We start from the raw sequence: 20,426 nt of genomic DNA on the forward strand, positions 1-20,426 counted from the left end.
GTAACTACATATGTTTTAAACTAGTATATGTGACTATTGGTGTATATATGTGAGTATATGTGAGAGGGAGAGATTGAAAGAGTTCCTGTATGAATAAGTATGTGTTTCTGTAAGTGATTGTTTAAAAGACTAAGTATGTGTAAGTTTCCGTAGAAGTAAGTATGGTGGTGTGTGTATTACTGTATATGCAAGTAAATGTATGTTTTATTCTTTATTAGCATGAGTGACTATGTGTGTGAGTAACTCTATGGATGAGTGGCATTGTGTAACAGGATGTATAGATGTATGAGTACATATGATGAGTGAGTACATGTATGAGTGACTGTATAGGACTGTTGGTGAATGAGTGGATGTGTATGTGGATCTTAGAATTACTGAAGAGGTTGTTGTAACTGGTATTGGTATGTCCATTGTTTTGAAATTTTTAGTCTCTATTTTTGAATGTGTGTATCAAAGCTTATATTAAGGTGAGAGGAGGTCTGCCACTCTATCACAAGGATGATGTCATCAGTGATGTCATCAGTGATGTCATTTGAGATGTCATCAGTGATGTCATGAGTGATGTCACTGACCATGTCATGAGTGATGTAATATGTGACGTCATCAGCAGTGCATTGCGGGCGCGCGAGTTATAGTTAGCTGAACTAACTATAACGGGGCAATTTCATTGGTTTTTTACGAGTAAAATGTCCAGCTAACTATAACATGTGTGAAACCTATGGTTTTTTCACTGAATTTCTAAGGTTTTTTAAATGCTAATTCCTAACTATAACGTGTGTGAAACCCATGGTTTTTTCAGTGAATTTCTAAGGTTTTTTAAATGCTAATTCCTAACTATAACGTGTGTGAAACCCATGGTTTTTTCAGTGAATTTGCAAGGTTTTTTAAATGCTAATTCCTAACTATAACGTGTGTGAAACCCATGGTTTTTTCAGTGAATTTGCAAGGTTTTTTAAATGCTATTTTTTTTTTTTATTCTTCATTTTTTTCAAACATATTTTTAATTTAATTTTCTTATCTTTTATAAAGACTATGCTTAAATTTTTAAAATCCTTAAATATTTTTTTTATATATATTTTTTAAAATAAACATGTAAAATTTATTTCCAGATTTTTTTTTTTTTTTTTTTTTTTTATAGTACGCGTACCGTAAGCTCACGGTAAGCGTACGGTTTACGCAACGTCCGTAATCTATCTACGCTGCTTGCGTATAGTTACGTACTTTGCGTAGCCGCGCGTACTGCGCGTGGGACGCGTGCGCGCTTACGCAACACGCGCACGTTACGCGGAAGTGCCGGGGAGTGACTGTTATGCGCATGCGCACAAGCGCGTGTCTTTTTTACGCGCACGCGTACTTTTTGCCGTAAGCGCACCGTAAGCGTACCGTAAGCGTACGGTAGGTCATGTGATCATGAAACACAACTTTTGATTGGTTGAAAGTACTTTCAGTTCTAGAACTCTCTTACACCACACCCATTCCCCTCATTTCTGCTTGTGATCCCTTGGGAGAAGGAGCTGGTTTGTCTTTGGGATACGATGGCAGAACAGCAGAGCTCTTCTGAGAGTGAGGCTAGCACCAGCAGCACTGTCTTGAGGCAGAGAGCGAGGAAAGTAAAGCCTTCTTATGTTTGGGATTATTTTACTTTTCCAGAAGGCCAGCAAAAGGTGAATGCACCCTTAGTTACTTGCAAGCTGTGTCAGCGTGTACTTTCTAGAGGTAATCCTAACAGGAAGTATTCCTTTGGGAATCACACCATGAAGAGACACCTCCAGGATGTACACAGAAGGACACATGGTCATCTTTTTGGAGGTAACTCTTCAGAAAGACGAGCCAGTACATCCACAGCAGCTCAGCCTGGACCATCACCTGCAGGGCAGACTCCTTCTTCTGCAGGTCAGGTGAGCCCTTCATCTGTGGGGGGAGAATCTCCTTTTGCTGGCCCTCTGGAAATTAACCCTCGGTTTGCGAGGGTTGAAGTACGGTGCGCCACTTGTCACGATCTAATTACTTATAGGGAGACCAGTGTTTCCCTGGTGAACAGTAAAATAGATCAGCACACTTGTCGTACCGTCTAATATTCCCAATCTTTCTTTCCTCTGTCCCTGCATGAACACAACGGTTCTTTTAAGAGCCAACCTTATCTTTCATCTTTTTTTTACATATGTTTTTAAAAACTTTTTTTTTTTTTTTTTTACCGTACGCGTACGGTAAGCGTACCTTTTTTTTTATTTTTTAAAAAAAACACTAAAAATCATTTATCACATTAGAAGGTCCTTGAGAGACTACAATTATTATTATTGACTTACCATACTCACTCAAAAAAATATTTATTCATTTGTTTTTTTAAAAAATAGTTTTTAAAATGGTTGTAGTTTCCGAAAATTTTCTATATCGATCTGAAAAAAAAGAAACAAGTATTAATATTTTTAAACCATTTTATAATACAGTACACATATTTACATTTTTTACCCAAAAATATTTTTGCCTTATTTTTGCTGTTTTCAGAATATATTGCATTTCACTATAAATTGTGAAAGCAATTGCATTCATCATTTTACAGCGGGCAAAAAAAAATAACAATCTCAAAGATTGTATTAAAAAAGCCCAGAATCTCTTCTCACTTAAACTTATCATTACAGAAATGCATATTATTCTAAAAAAATATCATCTAAAAACAATACTTTTTTCTTTAAAATACCGTCTGATATGTTTGTTTCAGAAGTATAATCACAAAATTATATCTCAAATAACTCCAAAATACATCTGATTTTATTTCCTTTAGGCCAAATAGTATTTTTTTTTTTTTCCTGGAATAAATTTCCAAGGGAAAACCATTAAAATTCTAAAGTTTAATCTGTCCAGATCTCACCAATTCTCTGTAACATTTTGGTTCACGAAAATTTTTTGAATAATTTATTTAGTCCACAATAGAATTGCTTACTTTTCCACATGGCCAAATAGTAATTTTTTAAATCATTTTTGAAAAAATTTCCAATGGCAGTCCAATAGCATTCCAAAATTTAAAATGTGCAGAAGTTACCGATTATCTCTAAATTATTGGTTTTTCAAAATTGCATTAAAAATTTAAAAAGTCCACATTACAATTGGTTATCTTTCCTTTAGGCCAAATGATAATTTTAAAAATCTTTTTTCTACAAAATTGCAATGGTAATCCAGTAAAATGGTAAAATTATTTTGTCCAGATCTTGCCAAATCTCTCTAAAATTTAGGTTTCAGGAAGATTAGATAGGAATTTGCTAAATCAAAAGGCAAACGTTGTTTGAAAATCAATTGGGAATCATTACACAGTGTCCAGCCTTTTTCACATTTTAGATAAACTGTGTAATGTCCAGAAGTAACAGTAGGTCCATCATGGAAAATTATTGCAACAGTTACAAAAGTTTTTCCTGAAATTGATAATTGCTGTCCTGTAAACTTCTTTATTAAAGTATCCAATTTTGATCCATCAGCTCTACATCGTTGCATCATTAAAATTACATACTGTCCGTATTCCCTTAAAATTAATGTTGATAACATGTCAGAATTACACTCACCACATTTCATGCTATGATTAGCATCTTTAACTAATTTTGCAAAAGTGACTGTTTTACTCTCTGGCAATGTCAAATAAATAAACCTTTCATTATCAACAATAGAGCCACATATATTATAACAATTATCACAACTATGTTCCCATTTATAAGAGAGACCAAAAAAAATGTCAATGGGAACTCCTTCTTCTTCCACTACCTGAAGAAAATACATCAAAAATTCGTGTGCATCTTGCTGTTCATTTTGAGAAAACTGTGTTCGTCCTGAACATACATCTAAAAGTTTTCTAATATCAGTAGCACTTTCTATTTGAGTTTTATCTTTACTCAGCTTTTGAAAAAGGAGACTGAGCTCTGAACAGAATCTTTTTCCCTGATTTACTATTATCTGCTCTTGCAAACTTTCCAGATAAAATGCAACATTCAGCACTACATTAGCGTAGCAGTTGACACCAGAGCTATTTTCAAAATGACATCCTACAACCTGTTCTTCATTGTCCTTTTTCTTTTTGTTTGCAATTACATCACTCCTCTTTTTTTTCCTCTTCTCTACATCCTCATTACAGATATTCTCATTTCTCCTTTTACGAGAAACTACACGTTTCTCCAACACAGGATACTGACCTAAATGAGGAGCATAGCTTCTTCTTAATCTATTATACTCCTTTACACAGTTTGTATCAGCACTAACTTTTGAGTCATCAAAGTCTATCATGAATAAACCTGATAATGTTTTGACTCGTGACAAAGCTACATATGCCATACCTTCTTTGAACACAGTTGAACCAATGTTCACAAATGCACAATCTACAGTCAATCCTTGAGACTTGTGGATAGTTACAGCATATGCTAGTGAAAACGGAAACTGCTTCCTACGTACATATAAGTCTTTCACAAGCATGAAACGAACTGAACAACGACAAATGTCTTTAACTTCCTCTATCTGATCAAATTTTATTTTTAAACATTCAATTCCATCTTTTTTCTGATAATTAATAAAACCCACAACTCTTCCCATCGCTCCATTCACTAAGCCTTTCTCAACATCCAAATTTCTCCTTAAAAACACTCTACAGTTCATGCAAACATATAGATTTTTTTCTAATCCTGCTGTTTTGGAGATGTTCTTCTCTAGTGAGTCCAATTTATTTTTCAGTTTGCCTGTTACTGTGACAGTAATTCTTCCATCCTCAATTTTGTCCACTGCTTCCAATTTCCTGATGTCTTCCTTTTCCAATTTCAAAAGCTCCTCATTAAATATTGAGCATTCACGTAGAGTTGGCATTAAACAGATGACACTTTTGTTTTCTGCAATATTCTTGTATATCTTCTCTGCAACTATTTCTTCCTTTGGAAATAAATTATGTAGCAGCCGACTCTGTAATGCTTTTTTTCCAACTTCTGTGAGTAGTCCAATCCTGATATCTTTCAGAATACTTCCATATTCTTCATCGTTTGCTTGCCTCATATTAGTTGTAAGTTCCTTGTACTCAAAGAAGGACCAAATATTTGTATTTCCAATGCTTCCCAATGACTTCTTCGTGTCTTCATGTGTCACAGTATTAAACACTGGTTGTCCTTTAACTGGAGTAAGTTGCAAAAGATCCCCAAAAACTATGACGTGTTTTCCACCAAATAACACGTCATAGTCTGTCTTCAAAATTTGCTGCATTCTTAAATGCACAAAGGCAAGCATGAAGTTTGATACCATGCTCACCTCATCAATAATGAGAACTTGCATCTTCTTCAATACTCGTGAAACTTCCAAGGATGCTTCTCCAGTTAGCTTGTTGAATTGTATTTTGTTCTCATGCTCCACTGGTAACATTAGCAAACGATGTAAGGTGATTCCTTTTATGTTATATGCTGCTAACCCAGTTGGAGCAGTAACCACACAAGACAAAGTAGAATCCGTTTTTTGCTTTAGGTAGCTTCTGATGACTTTAATTAGGAAACTTTTTCCAGGGCCAGCTTGTCCGCTTACATACATCCTGATTGGATGAAATGATGTGCATGAGCACTCTTTTTTGATATGTAGAAATCCGTGATCAATTTTGTTTTTGATCTCTTCATAAATTTGTTGCTGCTCTTGATTCAGTTGTCTTTCCAAATTTTCTAAGTCTATAAATTCTTCTTGAGCTTGATTCATAGCCGTTTCCACTTCATTCATGGCTATTGATGCTTCATTTTCAACGATTGGTTGTCCTAGGGGATCTTGACTGTGTGTTCCTGAACTTTGGCTGTCCTGAGAACTGTCTCTAGCTATTTCTGCTGCAATTGTAGTTTCCTGTTCAATTTCTTCATTTAACATTTGCAGATAAGTTGAGAATGTACTGCATTGTATGCTGTCTTTGCAAGCATTAAAAGAATCTTCATAGCTCTGGAATTCTCCCAGTAGTTCATCCTCTGTACGCCATGGTTTAAACAACTGTAAAAGAGCCAAGTAGTAAAATTCTTTCTTGTCGGTAGTGTCGCAACTCAGCTTCCGGTGATTTATCAAACTTCCTTTGGTTTGCTTCACCAAACATCCTTCTTCACCAACAACTTTATATTTTCCACTGTTGATGTCTTCTGCAGCTTTCCGTGAATAAATGTAGTTCTGTAACACTTCATAGAGACACATGTTCTCCAGATGATGACTTCTCTTGGGATAATATGTGTCCAACATGTTTGTTTTCAATATGTCTGTACTTTCTGGGTCATTCTCAGCCAAATATTCAATTTCTCCAACAGATTTCAGTACCCGATTTCTCATTGCTGCAAGGCCTAAACTTGCCCAAATTATTCTTCTTGACTTCGAGTAGAGACTTGCAGAAGATAACCTATCTGAACATTCGTAGGATCCAATTTCTCGATGCGATAACATCTTCAAACTGAAACTGTACAGCTTCTTACTGACAGTCTTCTCGTGAGAAATCTCTTCCCACATTTCCTTCAATTCTGTTTTTTCTGATTTCGTAATGTAAGACGTTACATATCGAGCAACAGCAATGGAATTGTCAGCAACATACTGTATATCCATGTTAGCGTTCCACATGGATAAAATGACTGGGTTGTAGTCATTTATATTTTTTGATTCTTCTTTTCTTTTAAGGTTGTAGGTATTCTTAGGTGATTTTCTTGTGATAGTATGTCTTACAGCTGACATAAAACTGTTGACTCTTCCATTTGTAAGAACAGGTCTAGGAAATCCAAATCGACATTTAGTGTAGTATTTTTCTTTGCTCTTGTATTTCCGTCGACAGTATTTTCCACACCGATGACTTTGGAAACGTAGAACTTGCTCCTTTAACTTGTTCTCTTCTGTGCTTTTAGGTATAGCACATGTTGCATATTCTTCAATGTAAGATAACACTGCTTCATCAGTATCAGTTCCAAACTTTGGGGCATCCTTGATCCACAGCAGCATATGAATATGAGGAGCACCTCTTGCCTGGTACTCTTTTCTCCAAAAGAAATCCACTACTTCTCCAAGAGGTGGATTTTTTTTATTGCAGATGAAGGACATCATAGCCTCAAATCTATGATTGAAATATCTGCAAACATTAACCGGATCCAATGAGCACAGTTCTCCTGCTGTCTTGTATTCGATGTTTTTAATGTTTGAATTGGCCTCTCGTAGAAAATCCAGTAAATCATCCCAAGCGTACTCGGCACAGCTTAGGGTAAGGAACCATGTTGGTGTTCCTAAATTGCGTAACATGCATTTTAGTTCACCATGGCGTCGGTACCAATATTCATTTGTCCCACGCTGACAAGCCATCAGATTGATCAGTTGTGTTTCCAAATGATCATCTCGGTGCTGCACTTTCTCCATAAAATCCTTAGCAGACACATTTTGTAAATGTACTCCACTTTTTAAAATGTGATTTACTGCATAAGACAGTGCAGACAAGTCGCTTTCAAATAAAAGATGGAACAAATAAGGAATACTTTGTCGAAATCTGGGATCTTCAGCATATAGTCTTGTAGTTCGATACTCTGAAGCTGGAATCTGTTCTGGACGTTCATCGTCCTCCTTTTCCTTTAGGAAACAGCTGGGGAAAACATCGAGCTTCCAAGCTCTCCTCCCATACACTCACGGGATTTCCTTTTGCTTTCTTCATCTGAAAGAGATCAATATTGTCTCCCATAACTTCTTTCGAATGGAGAGGATGTATGCTAAAATGTTCATAAATTTCTTCTTCCTTTGACTTGTCCACTTTTTCAATTTGTCCAGTTGGTGTTTCTGTGTCTCCTTGTAAATCTTCTTCTTCTTCTTCTTCTTCTATATAAATTGATTCATACCATTTGTTATTTTTTTTCAAATACAAATTTGCTCTTTGTACTTTCCGCACATCTACCAGCTCCTGCCAAATCTTCTTATTCTTTGTAGGTACACCATTAACCAGAATAATTAATGGTTCAGTTTCCAAAGTATCCGCATCAATAGTTTCCATATTTTTTTTCAAATCCAAGGGCAAATACACCACTCTACCTTTTAAACCTCTCAGTAAATCTGAAAGAGGTAATTTACCAGTTTTGGGCTCCATACGTACTATGGTCTGGAACGGATGAACACATTGAATGAGTATAGACTCATATGTATTTAATTCAGAAAGTTCAGCAGGAATAGCATCCAATTCTAAATTATTATGTACAGCTCTGGTCGGCATTCTATTTTCCTCTAACTTGTTGTAGCAGTATTTACAAATACGCTGATCTTCACCCAATTCAAAACAATTTTCAAGAAATATATATGTGGCAAAATCCATCCACTTATAATTATCTTCATTTTCACTCTTTCTGTAGAGATCAACATTCCTAGTTTGTTTTCTATAATGAGTTCTGCGGCAACAAATACAAGTAACATTTGGTCTTTCATTAGAGATTATTGCAAATTTTGTTATGTGATCATTAAATGTCTTACTTACACAAGGTTCTACATTCTCTTCCACTTCTGCCTCATTTACTGTGTCCTTCTCTGCACTGTTTTGTTCAGGACCAAAGTAACAAAACTGAATTTCATCAACAACCTTCTCTACATCTGATACCGTTCCTCGGAACAGAGCCCTATTCAATTCATTTAACTTTATTGCTGGACTTTTGGCAAAATACAACCGTCTCACAAACTTTCTCATTTCAGTATGATGAACAGCCAGCATCCTAAAATGATGGAATACACTATTGCACACTTTTCTAGATAGACAAGCAAGAGAATGACCCTGCAAACCAGTATTCTCTCTCACTCTGCATGGATCCAGACTTTGAAGCACCTTAATCTTTTGTTTTACACTTTTTTTACTATATTCTCTTAGAAACTCTCGAAATCTGTCAATAGATTCCTGACGCACAGTGCAAATACTACTACAATTCCAAGTGTACACTGGGGCTTTAGGACGTCTCCCCATTGCCTCATCTGCCATCACTTGTACCTCATCTCTTGGAACCATTATCTCCTTCTCCATTATGCAACCATTTTTTACTTCGTATGAACGACCTCTGGTGTCAACTGCATGCAGCAAACTATTACTTTGAAAATAGCTCTCTTCATTAAAAAAAGGTTCACTACTTGAACTATGCATCCACTTTCCTAAAAACACTTTACAAAAGTTTGTTCTGTTCACTACTCTTTTGCTTTTGCTTTGTGATTTCAGTACATTAACCATTTTATCTAATGTACGCATCCTATTCAAAATTAATATGAATAGTTTCCTTTTTAATTCTAATGCTTTTGCTGCAATGGCTTCAATTTCTTTTTTTCTCTTGTAATATTTAGCCTTTTGCTTATATTTCTTTATATCCTTTATCAAATTGGACATAACTCTTCTCTGAAACATTTTTCTACGTATCTCTTTAAATGCTGTTTTTCTGTTTATGTTAAACTTTTCAATTGCAGAAGGTATATTTGCATTAACTAAATTCTCATTTTTTTGCTGTTCTCTATGTTTTGTTACATTTTTCCGAGAACAGACATTTTGTACATTTTTCTTTGTTTTGAATATTTTGTTTAGAAATTGTTTTTTTTGCTCACCAGAAGATTTTTTCTTTTTCCCAACATCAGCATCTTCTACTAACTTTGGTCCTCCAGTTGTCTTCAAATATAGTTTTTTTTTTAGCGTTTTTTGAACTCGAGATTTTGTAGGCATCTTAAATTTTGTTCACTGTTCTTCAGTAATACCTGAAAAAAACTAAAAAAAAAATCCTTTATTGTATTTAAATATATTACTACATTTCTTTTCACAATAGTCACAAAACGAAATTTCTTTGCCAATTTGAATGCACACAAACTGCTCTTTTTTTTGGGCAAGTGAAAATCTCTTTTACAAACTGTCACATTATGAAACCAAGCTGTTTTTTCAGACCACCACCGTGTGTATTCTCTGTGACTGCCTACACTCCAGCAGGGGCAACCAGCCTTAGTGATGCTGAATGTATTTGCATTACAGACTTAAACCTGAAAACCCCACTCGCTTCTAATTACTGTGCATGACTATACATGGCAAGCACATGGGTGTGTGCTAAGCCTCTGCTTCTTCCCCCAAAAATTCGCTCCCCCTTTCCATCTACTGCAACTGTGAAATCACCAGAGCAAGACGCAATAAATCTCTGCCTATAATTCTTCTATGCACACAGAGTCATGTTTTCACATTAGTGCCAAAACGAAATTTCTTTGCCAATTTGAAAGCACACTTACTGCTCTTTTTTTTTCGGGCCAAGTGAAAATCTCTTTTTACAATTTGAAATCACTTTTACAGACTGACACATTCTGAAACCTTTTTTTTAAATTTATTTAAATGCACATGTCCAAGCTGTTTTTTTTTCAGACCACCACCGTGTGTATTCTCTGTGACTGCCTACACTCCAGCAGGGGCAACCAGCCTTAGTGATGCTGAATGTATTTGCATTACAGACTTAAACCTGAAAACCCCACTCGCTTCTAATTACTGTGCATGACTATACATGGCAAGCACATGGGTGTGTGCTAAGCCTCTGCTTCTTCCCCCAAAAATTCGCTCCCCCTTTCCATCTACTGCAACTGTGAAATCACCAGAGCAAGACGCAATAAATCTCTGCCTATAATTCTTCTATGCACACAGAGTCATGTTTTCACATTAGTGCCAAAACGAAATTTCTTTGCCAATTTGAAAGCACACTTACTGCTCTTTTTTTTTCGGGCCAAGTGAAAATCTCTTTTTACAATTTGAAATCACTTTTACAGACTGACACATTCTGAAACCTTTTTTTTAAATTTATTTAAATGCACATGTCCAAGCTGTTTTTTTTTCAGACCACCACCGTGTGTATTCTCTGTGACTGCCTACACTCCAGCAGGGGCAACCAGCCTTAGTGATGCTGAATGTATTTGCATTACAGACTTAAACCTGAAAACCCCACTCGCTTCTAATTACTGTGCATGACTATACATGGCAAGCACATGGGTGTGTGCTAAGCCTCTGCTTCTTCCACCAAAAATTCGCTCCCCCTTTCCATCTACTGCAACTGTGAAATCACCAGAGCAAGACGCAATAAATCTCTGCCTATAATTCTTCTATGCACACAGAGTCATGTTTTCACATTAGTGCCAAAACGAAATTTCTTTGCCAATTTGAAAGCACACTTACTGCTCTTTTTTTTTCGGGCCAAGTGAAAATCTCTTTTTACAATTTGAAATCACTTTTACAGACTGACACATTCTGAAACCTTTTTTTTAAATTTATTTAAATGCACATGTCCAAGCTGTTTTTTTTTCAGACCACCACCGTGTGTATTCTCTGTGACTGCCTACACTCCAGCAGGGGCAACCAGCCTTAGTGATGCTGAATGTATTTGCATTACAGACTTAAACCTGAAAACCCCACTCGCTTCTAATTACTGTGCATGACTATACATGGCAAGCACATGGGTGTGTGCTAAGCCTCTGCTTCTTCCCCCCAAAATTCGCTTCCCCTTTCCATCTACTGCAACTGTGAAATCACCAGAGCAAGACGCAATAAATCTCTGCCTATAATTCTTCTATGCACACAGAGTCATGTTTTCACATTAGTGCCAAAACGAAATTTCTTTGCCAATTTGAAAGCACACTTACTGCTCTTTTTTTTTCGGGCCAAGTGAAAATCTCTTTTTACAATTTGAAATCACTTTTACAGACTGACACATTCTGAAACCTTTTTTTTAAATTTATTTAAATGCACATGTCCAAGCTGGTTTTTTTTCAGACCACCACCGTGTGTATTCTCTGTGACTGCCTACACTCCAGCAGGGGCAACCAGCCTTAGTGATGCTGAATGTATTTGCATTACAGACTTAAACCTGAAAACCCCACTCGCTTCTAATTACTGTGCATGACTATACATGGCAAGCACATGGGTGTGTGCTAAGCCTCTGCTTCTTCCACCAAAAATTCGCTCCCCCTTTCCATCTACTGCAACTGTGAAATCACCAGAGCAAGACGCAATAAATCTCTGCCTATAATTCTTCTATGCACACAGAGTCATGTTTTCACATTAGTGCCAAAACGAAATTTCTTTGCCAATTTGAAAGCACACTTACTGCTCTTTTTTTTTCGGGCCAAGTGAAAATCTCTTTTTACAATTTGAAATCACTTTTACAGACTGACACATTCTGAAACCTTTTTTTTAAATTTATTTAAATGCACATGTCCAAGCTGTTTTTTTTTCAGACCACCACCGTGTGTATTCTCTGTGACTGCCTACACTCCAGCAGGGGCAACCAGCCTTAGTGATGCTGAATGTATTTGCATTACAGACTTAAACCTGAAAACCCCACTCGCTTCTAATTACTGTGCATGACTATACATGGCAAGCACATGGGTGTGTGCTAAGCCTCTGCTTCTTCCCCCAAAAATTCGCTCCCCCTTTCCATCTACTGCAACTGTGAAATCACCAGAGCAAGACGCAATAAATCTCTGCCTATAATTCTTCTATGCACACAGAGTCATGTTTTCACATTAGTGCCAAAACGAAATTTCTTTGCCAATTTGAAAGCACACTTACTGCTCTATTTTTTTCGGGCCAAGTGAAAATCTCTTTTTACAATTTGAAATCACTTTTACAGACTGACACATTCTGAAACCTTTTTTTTAAATTTATTTAAATGCACATGTCCAAGCTGGTTTTTTTTCAGACCACCACCGTGTGTATTCTCTGTGACTGCCTACACTCCAGCAGGGGCAACCAGCCTTAGTGATGCTGAATGTATTTGCATTACAGACTTAAACCTGAAAACCCCACTCGCTTCTAATTACTGTGCATGACTATACATGGCAAGCACATGGGTGTGTGCTAAGCCTCTGCTTCTTCCACCAAAAATTCGCTCCCCCTTTCCATCTACTGCAACTGTGAAATCACCAGAGCAAGACGCAATAAATCTCTGCCTATAATTCTTCTATGCACACAGAGTCATGTTTTCACATTAGTGCCAAAACGAAATTTCTTTGCCAATTTGAAAGCACACTTACTGCTCTTTTTTTTTCGGGCCAAGTGAAAATCTCTTTTTACAATTTGAAATCACTTTTACAGACTGACACATTCTAAAACCTTTTTTTAAAATTTATTTAAATGCACATGTCCAAGCTGTTTTTTTTTCAGACCACCACCGTGTGTATTCTCTGTGACTGCCTACACTCCAGCAGGGGCAACCAGCCTTAGTGATGCTGAATGTATTTGCATTACAGACTTAAACCTGAAAACCCCACTCGCTTCTAATTACTGTGCATGACTATACATGGCAAGCACATAGGTGTGTGCTAAGCCTCTGCTTCTTCCACCAAAAATTCGCTCCCCCTTTCCATCTACTGCAACTGTGAAATCACCAGAGCAAGACGCAATAAATCTCTGCCTATAATTCTTCTATGCACACAGAGTCATGTTTTCACATTAGTGCCAAAACGAAATTTCTTTGCCAATTTGAAAGCACACTTACTGCTCTTTTTTTTTCGGGCCAAGTGAAAATCTCTTTTTACAATTTGAAATCACTTTTACAGACTGACACATTCTGAAACCTTTTTTTTAAATTTATTTAAATGCACATGTCCAAGCTGTTTTTTTTCCAGACCACCACCGTGTGTATTCTCTGTGACTGCCTACACTCCAGCAGGGGCAACCAGCCTTAGTGATGCTGAATGTATTTGCATTACAGACTTAAACCTGAAAACCCCACTCGCTTCTAATTACTGTGCATGACTATACATGGCAAGCACATGGGTGTGTGCTAAGCCTCTGCTTCTTCCACCAAAAATTCGCTCCCCCTTTCCATCTACTGCAACTGTGAAATCACCAGAGCAAGACGCAATAAATCTCTGCCTATAATTCTTCTATGCACACAGAGTCATGTTTTCACATTAGTGCCAAAACGAAATTTCTTTGCCAATTTGAAAGCACACTTACTGCTCTATTTTTTTCGGGCCAAGTGAAAATCTCTTTTTACAATTTGAAATCACTTTTACAGACTGACACATTCTGAAACCTTTTTTTTAAATTTATTTAAATGCACATTTCCAAGCTGTTTTTTTTTCAGACCACCACCGTGTGTATTCTCTGTGACTGCCTACACTCCAGCAGGGGCAACCAGCCTTAGTGATGCTGAATGTATTTGCATTACAGACTTAAACCTGAAAACCCCACTGGCTTGTAAATACTGTGCATGACTATACACGGCAAGGACATGGGTGTGTGCTAAGCCTCTGCTTCTTCCCCCAAAAATTCGCTCCTCTTTTCCATCTACTGCAACTGTGAAATCACCAGAGCAAGACGCAATAAATCCCTGCCTATAATTCTTCTATGCACACAGAGTCATGTTTTCACATTAGTGCCAAAACGAAATTTCTTTGCCAATTTGAAAGCACACTTACTGCTCTTTTTTTTTCGGGCCAAGTGAAAATCTCTTTTTACAATTTGAAATCACTTTTACAGACTGACACATTCTGAAACCTTTTTTTTAAATTTATTTAAATGCACATGTCCAAGCTGTTTTTTTTTCAGACCACCACCGTGTGTATTCTCTGTGACTGCCTACATTCCAGCAGGGGCAACCAGCCTTAGTGATGCTGAATGTATTTGCATTACAGACTTAAACCTGAAAACCCCACTCGCTTCTAATTACTGTGCATGACTATACATGGCAAACACATGGGTGTGTGCTAAGCCTCTGCTTCTTCCCCCAAAAATTCGCTCCCCCTTTCCATCTACTGCAACTGTGAAATCACCAGAGCAAGACGCAATAAATCCCTGCCTATAATTCTTCTATGCACACAGAGTCATGTTTTCACATTAGTGCCAAAACGAAATTTCTTTGCCAATTTGAAAGCACACTTACTGCTCTTTTTTTTTCGGGCCAAGTGAAAATCTCTTTTTACAATTTGAAATCACTTTTACAGACTGACACATTCTGAAACCTTTTTTTTAAATTTATTTAAATGCACATGTCCAAGCTGATTTTTTTTCAGACCACCACCGTGTGTATTCTCTGTGACTGCCTACACTCCAGCAGGGGCAACCAGCCTTAGTGATGCTGAATGTATTTGCATTACAGACTTAAACCTGAAAACCCCACTCGCTTCTAATTACTGTGCATGACTATACATGGCAAACACATGGGTGTGTGCTAAGCCTCTGCTTCTTCCCCCAAAAATTCGCTCCTCTTTTCCATCTACTGCAACTGTGAAATCACCAGAGCAAGACGCAATAAATCTCTGCCTATAATTCTTCTATGCACACAGAGTCATGTTTTCACATTAGTGCCAAAACGAAATTTCTTTGCCAATTTGAAAGCACACTTACTGCTCTTTTTTTTTCGGGCCAAGTGAAAATCACTTTTACAGACTGACACATTATGAAACCACCATGTGTAACTACAACAAAAACAATTCCCATTTCTATTATTCATTTCTTAAGTTACCACATACATCCCCTCTCAAACTGTAAACTCACCTTTAAAATTAGTTAGTTGTGAAAGAAATGTGACACTCAAACAGCAGAATATCAGAGCCAGGATCTCTGTTGTGTTCACCTCTCTCCTCTCAGCAGAACCAGATAATGGCAAACTTTCCCTCTATTTTTCCACACATATACATGTAAGTTTCAAATCTCAGTGCTTCCCCCTTTTTTTCAAATGTAATGACACATTTCTATTGGTTGAAAACCAACCCTTTTCCAAAAGTACCCTGCCCCCAACTTGACTTCTGCCTAGTACCCTTCCCCCAACTTGACTTCTGCCTGCTACCATAGCAACAGCTCATGGAACACTGCTGTGTGCAGTTAGGTCAGAAGTTCGACACACAATGTTTCAATCCCACAGAGCAAGAGTGCTTGACTTTTCAAACCTAACAGCAAATCCATAGTACTGTTCTTTGGTTACACATTTTTTTGTACCAATACAAAACATGCTTGTATTAATTTTCACATACAGCCTAGTTTTTTTTCTAGAATGGTATGAAACAGCCAATCAGTTCTTTTTGTTTTGTAAAAAATATGTATGCCTCCATTTCCAAACTGTCTTTCTTTTCATATTGCCATTCTACTGAAAGACACCTCCTGAGTGCATCCAGTTCTCCTTTGAAGATGTTCACAGTGTGGATTGTAGGGCACAGCTATGTCTTCTGGAGTGAAAAGTTTGCAGAGAAAACAGATATGGTGAGAGACCTTGCTTTGCCAAATGTAGACATTAAATGGATTGGTCAGAGAGGGTTAAAGTGGCACCAATTGATGCCATTGGTGAAATCCTTCATTCAAATCCAACACCCTGACCTCATAATAGTGCACTGTGGTGGCAATGACCTAGGCACTTTGACTGGGGTAGGTCTGGAAATGCTTATGAAGGACACCTTTGCACAACTGTTTACACTTTTCCCTAAAACTGCCTTTGTGTTTTCCAACATATGCCAAAGGCAAAAATGGAACTGGTCCAATCATTTCTGTCCACAGATTGACAAAGCAAGAAAGCACGTCAACAAATCTGTTTCTGCTTTCCTCCGTGACTATGGTATGGGTGCCATTTACCACAACAACTTGCGTTACGACATGCAAGACATTTATAGAGGAGATGGTGTGCACTTCAATGATGAAGGGAACAGAGTCTTCCTCTTGAACCTTAGACTCTGCATCGGTACTTACTTGTAGGTACCACTAAAAAAATGACTCCATAAACACAACAGCTCTTTTTAGAGCTCCCTAATTTCTAAACTCTTAAATCTGCTTTTCATTTATTTATTTTTATTTTTTTTACCGTACGCTTACCGTAAGCTTACCGTACGCGTACCCCGTGATTTTTTTTTAAAATCAATAAATGTTTTCTTTGTACTTTTCTGTCCTTCTTTGACCCCCTTACAATTGTTAGGGGGTCTGTAACTCTCCTCATTGCCCCCTTTCCTTGTTTTCACTCTTTTTTTTCAGAGTGAAATACACAAAATGGCGGCCGCCGCTTCCTGGTTTCGGCCGATTCGAATGTTTACTAAGATCTAAGAGCCAATCAGAATCGCGCTCGCGCACGCCACCGTACGCTTACCGTAAGCGTACGGTAAGCGTACCGTAAGCGGGCTCAGATATATATATTGATTTAAAGGCTATTTTCTCAGAATCTACTGAACAGATTTACACCAAACCTACAAAAGGCACTTCCTTGACCTAGGGACTACCTCTTTGCCAAATTTTGAGTAATTCTGTTCAGCCGTTCAGGCTGTAGCTCGTTCTAAAGGTCCTATGGAAAAATGCATGGGAAAAACGCGTTTTGGGACCCCCCTTTTATCTCAGCCCCCGCTTGACGGATCCCCCCGAGACTTTCAGGGTAGGAGCGGAGCGTAGCGCCCCACCTATTTTGAGAAATTCGCGAGGATTCGTCGACCGGCGCCAAAGTTATTCAAAATAGAATGTTGAGGTTTTCCTATGGAAACGTGGTCCTAACTATAACTACCTACTGGCGACCGCCAGTAGGTAATATATATAGATATATATATATATCGAGGAAGGCGGCAACGCCGAAACACGTCTGTTGGTGCGAGGGAGGTTTCACACATTAAAATCGCTTCAAAGAATTCCCGTGAGTGCTATTCTTTTTGGGTTTGACCGGGATTGTCTGCCGTTGTGTTAACATATGTATATATATAGAAATTCAAAGCTCCTGGATCACTTGAAACGTACTTCACAAGTTACACAGGTACAGACCACAAAGTGCGCCGTGGAAAGTTTTAACGTGCTTAATTTATTCTTCCATTGTCAGCATGACGCGTTTCGGCTGTGAACACACAGCCTTGATCACATGACCCCCCGGTGAAGCACATGATTTATATACTGTGACAGATTGGATAGTCAGAGTTGCGTGACGGTTAGCGCAAGGAGCTAAACAAAATACTTACAATTTAGACAAGTATATGTTTAAAATTCATAAATATATAAATAACATAATAAATACATTATCACTGTTAAATATATAAAAAGTGAAGAAATACAAAATGTATAAAACAAATTAAGTATTAAAAAGACTAATCTTTTTTATATAAGCAGTTTTAGAAGACAGCCTAAATCTGGAGTCTAATTGTAGTCAAGTGACCTGAATATTTGCTCCTACATATGAATTTGTCCATTTGCACTGTCCCAGTCACGCATATAAATAAAGTGCTAGTGCTAAAATCCAAAAGTATATAAACAAAATATTAAATTGAAAAATCAATAATGATATTAAAATTCATATCATATCCAATTTGTCCCTTGAAAAAAGGAAAATAATGGCAAATGAAATTCACATATTGCATGAATTTGAACACTATATACATAAATGCTTAAATCACCAATTTCCTCAATTCAGAACAAATGCACTACTTATTCAGATCAACAAATATGATCACAATAATTATAGTAAAAATCATCACATAAAGATTCATAAGATAAATGTAATCATCAAAAACCGTGTCAATATTGATAGACCTGAGCCCCCTAAAAAAATATATATTGTAATCTATTAGCAATGCAGTGTAAAACATGCCTAAATGCATCTGATAAAATCAAAACACATAATTCATATTTAACCCATCATAAAACTATAAAAAGTTATGGAGATCTTCCCCTGTATTCAGTCCTTTAGGGATTCTTGTATCTAATAGAAGAATGTATTTAGACTCCAATGTATATATATATATATATATTCCTTTGCACTAGTTTCCCACATAGCCGCTGCACTCATGACGGGTGCATCCATTCGCGAGGCGGGAACTCGCGTGATGCCTTAGCCATCAATTCACTTTGCGTACTCTTTTTAGATCTCGACTTCGGTGTTTTAGACGACTCGCTTGTGTTCGGAACAGGGTGCATTGTACGCCTTCTTTAGCGTATAATTGCGCAATAAGGGGCCATGTAAACTTAAGGCCTGACAGAGATTAACACTTGCAAACATAAGGATTGATTTTTTATGGATACATATGAAAGTGTGAGGGGGAAATCTAAAAAGAGTACGCAAAGTGAATTGATGGCTAAGTCGGATTTAATATAAGATGAAATCATAGTGAGAACATGAGAGTATACAATATCTGAACTACGCAATTTGTGAAGAAACTGGTGCCTACTTTGTCTTGTGAGCTTGGACCACCTCAGCTTGGAATGTTGCCCTGAAGAAGTCCTGTGTGAATTGGGACGAAACCCGTAGGCTGTTTTTCTGGATGTATCGTCTTGTCTAAATATTTGAAGACGTATGAATAAAGACAAAAAAGAATAAAAAGAAATAATAAGGGCGTGAAAGTTTTAATTTCAAACAGAATGTAATGTTTTTGCTGTCTCACCTATAAAGCAAGTGTCTATAAAGGATGTAAGATACATGCTTGAGCATCATATAACTCTGTGAGGTCGGATTTTTATAGTCCAGGGTACTGTGCTCCTCTACCTGTGTAGTTGCATATATTGTTAAATTTGGGTTTCATAACGGTTGACCTGAAGAGTGAGCACTGCTTAGACACTCAGGACAAACAGTGTGCAAGCGAATTTTAGGCCACAACCGTTTTGTTGTAATTGTTCTCCCAAAGGATATGTTAGTCTGTAACATCAGGTAGCTCACAGTGCCACTATAAGCCCCACAACCTTACCAAGAAGCGAATAGTTTCTGGCAACTATCGAACATGACAACCCTGACCCCTTAGGTATCAAGGAAACAGTACAGTACTTTTTGCTCAGTTACTCGTGCTCACTCGGTCTCAGAGAGATATGCAGAATAAACGGTGGGGAAGTTTTCAATAAGCATTTATTGAACCAGCGTCATTCTAGTATAAAATATGTGTGCTGCAACAACCATTAGACGGAATCAGATATATACGGTTATAAGCACCAACAGAGTAAATAAAAGGTAGAATTCTACCATGGTGCTAAAACAACGAACATATGCAGGCATATAGATACATGGCAGTAATCAAGAGTACTCGTACGATTCAAACCCTAACTATATGTACTTAAGTGTACCTTGCATGTATGTAGGTGTATAACCAGACATCCCCCTAGGAAAGAGCCATTCCCCATTACCTTATGGGAGAGTACGAAGGACCCCGTCTTGGTCTCAAGTTGGACACCCCACAATGGATGTCAGATCACTGCGTGCTGGAGCATCTGCGTGCAGGGACTTCAGCATCAGCATGTCAGCATGGAAGCTTCTCCTCTAACCTGCCCAGCGAAAATGTGGTACTTATATACCCGAAAGTTACCCTCAGGGGTTCTACCCAGATGTGTTATGCTACTGTGGGCATGTCGGCCAAGGATGATGATAGTGGTGACCCTTATACAGAGTTATTATGCAGAAGATGGTAATCCTGCTGTGATACTAAGAATCCTCATGCATAATAAATGAGGCTGGTTTTTGAAGAAAACCAAACAACAGTTATTCGGCACATAACTAGGTAAAAAA

This window comes from Triturus cristatus, chromosome 3_1 (assembly GCF_964204655.1).
Source record: "Triturus cristatus chromosome 3_1, aTriCri1.1, whole genome shotgun sequence".
NCBI classification, from domain to species: domain Eukaryota; kingdom Metazoa; phylum Chordata; class Amphibia; order Caudata; family Salamandridae; genus Triturus; species Triturus cristatus.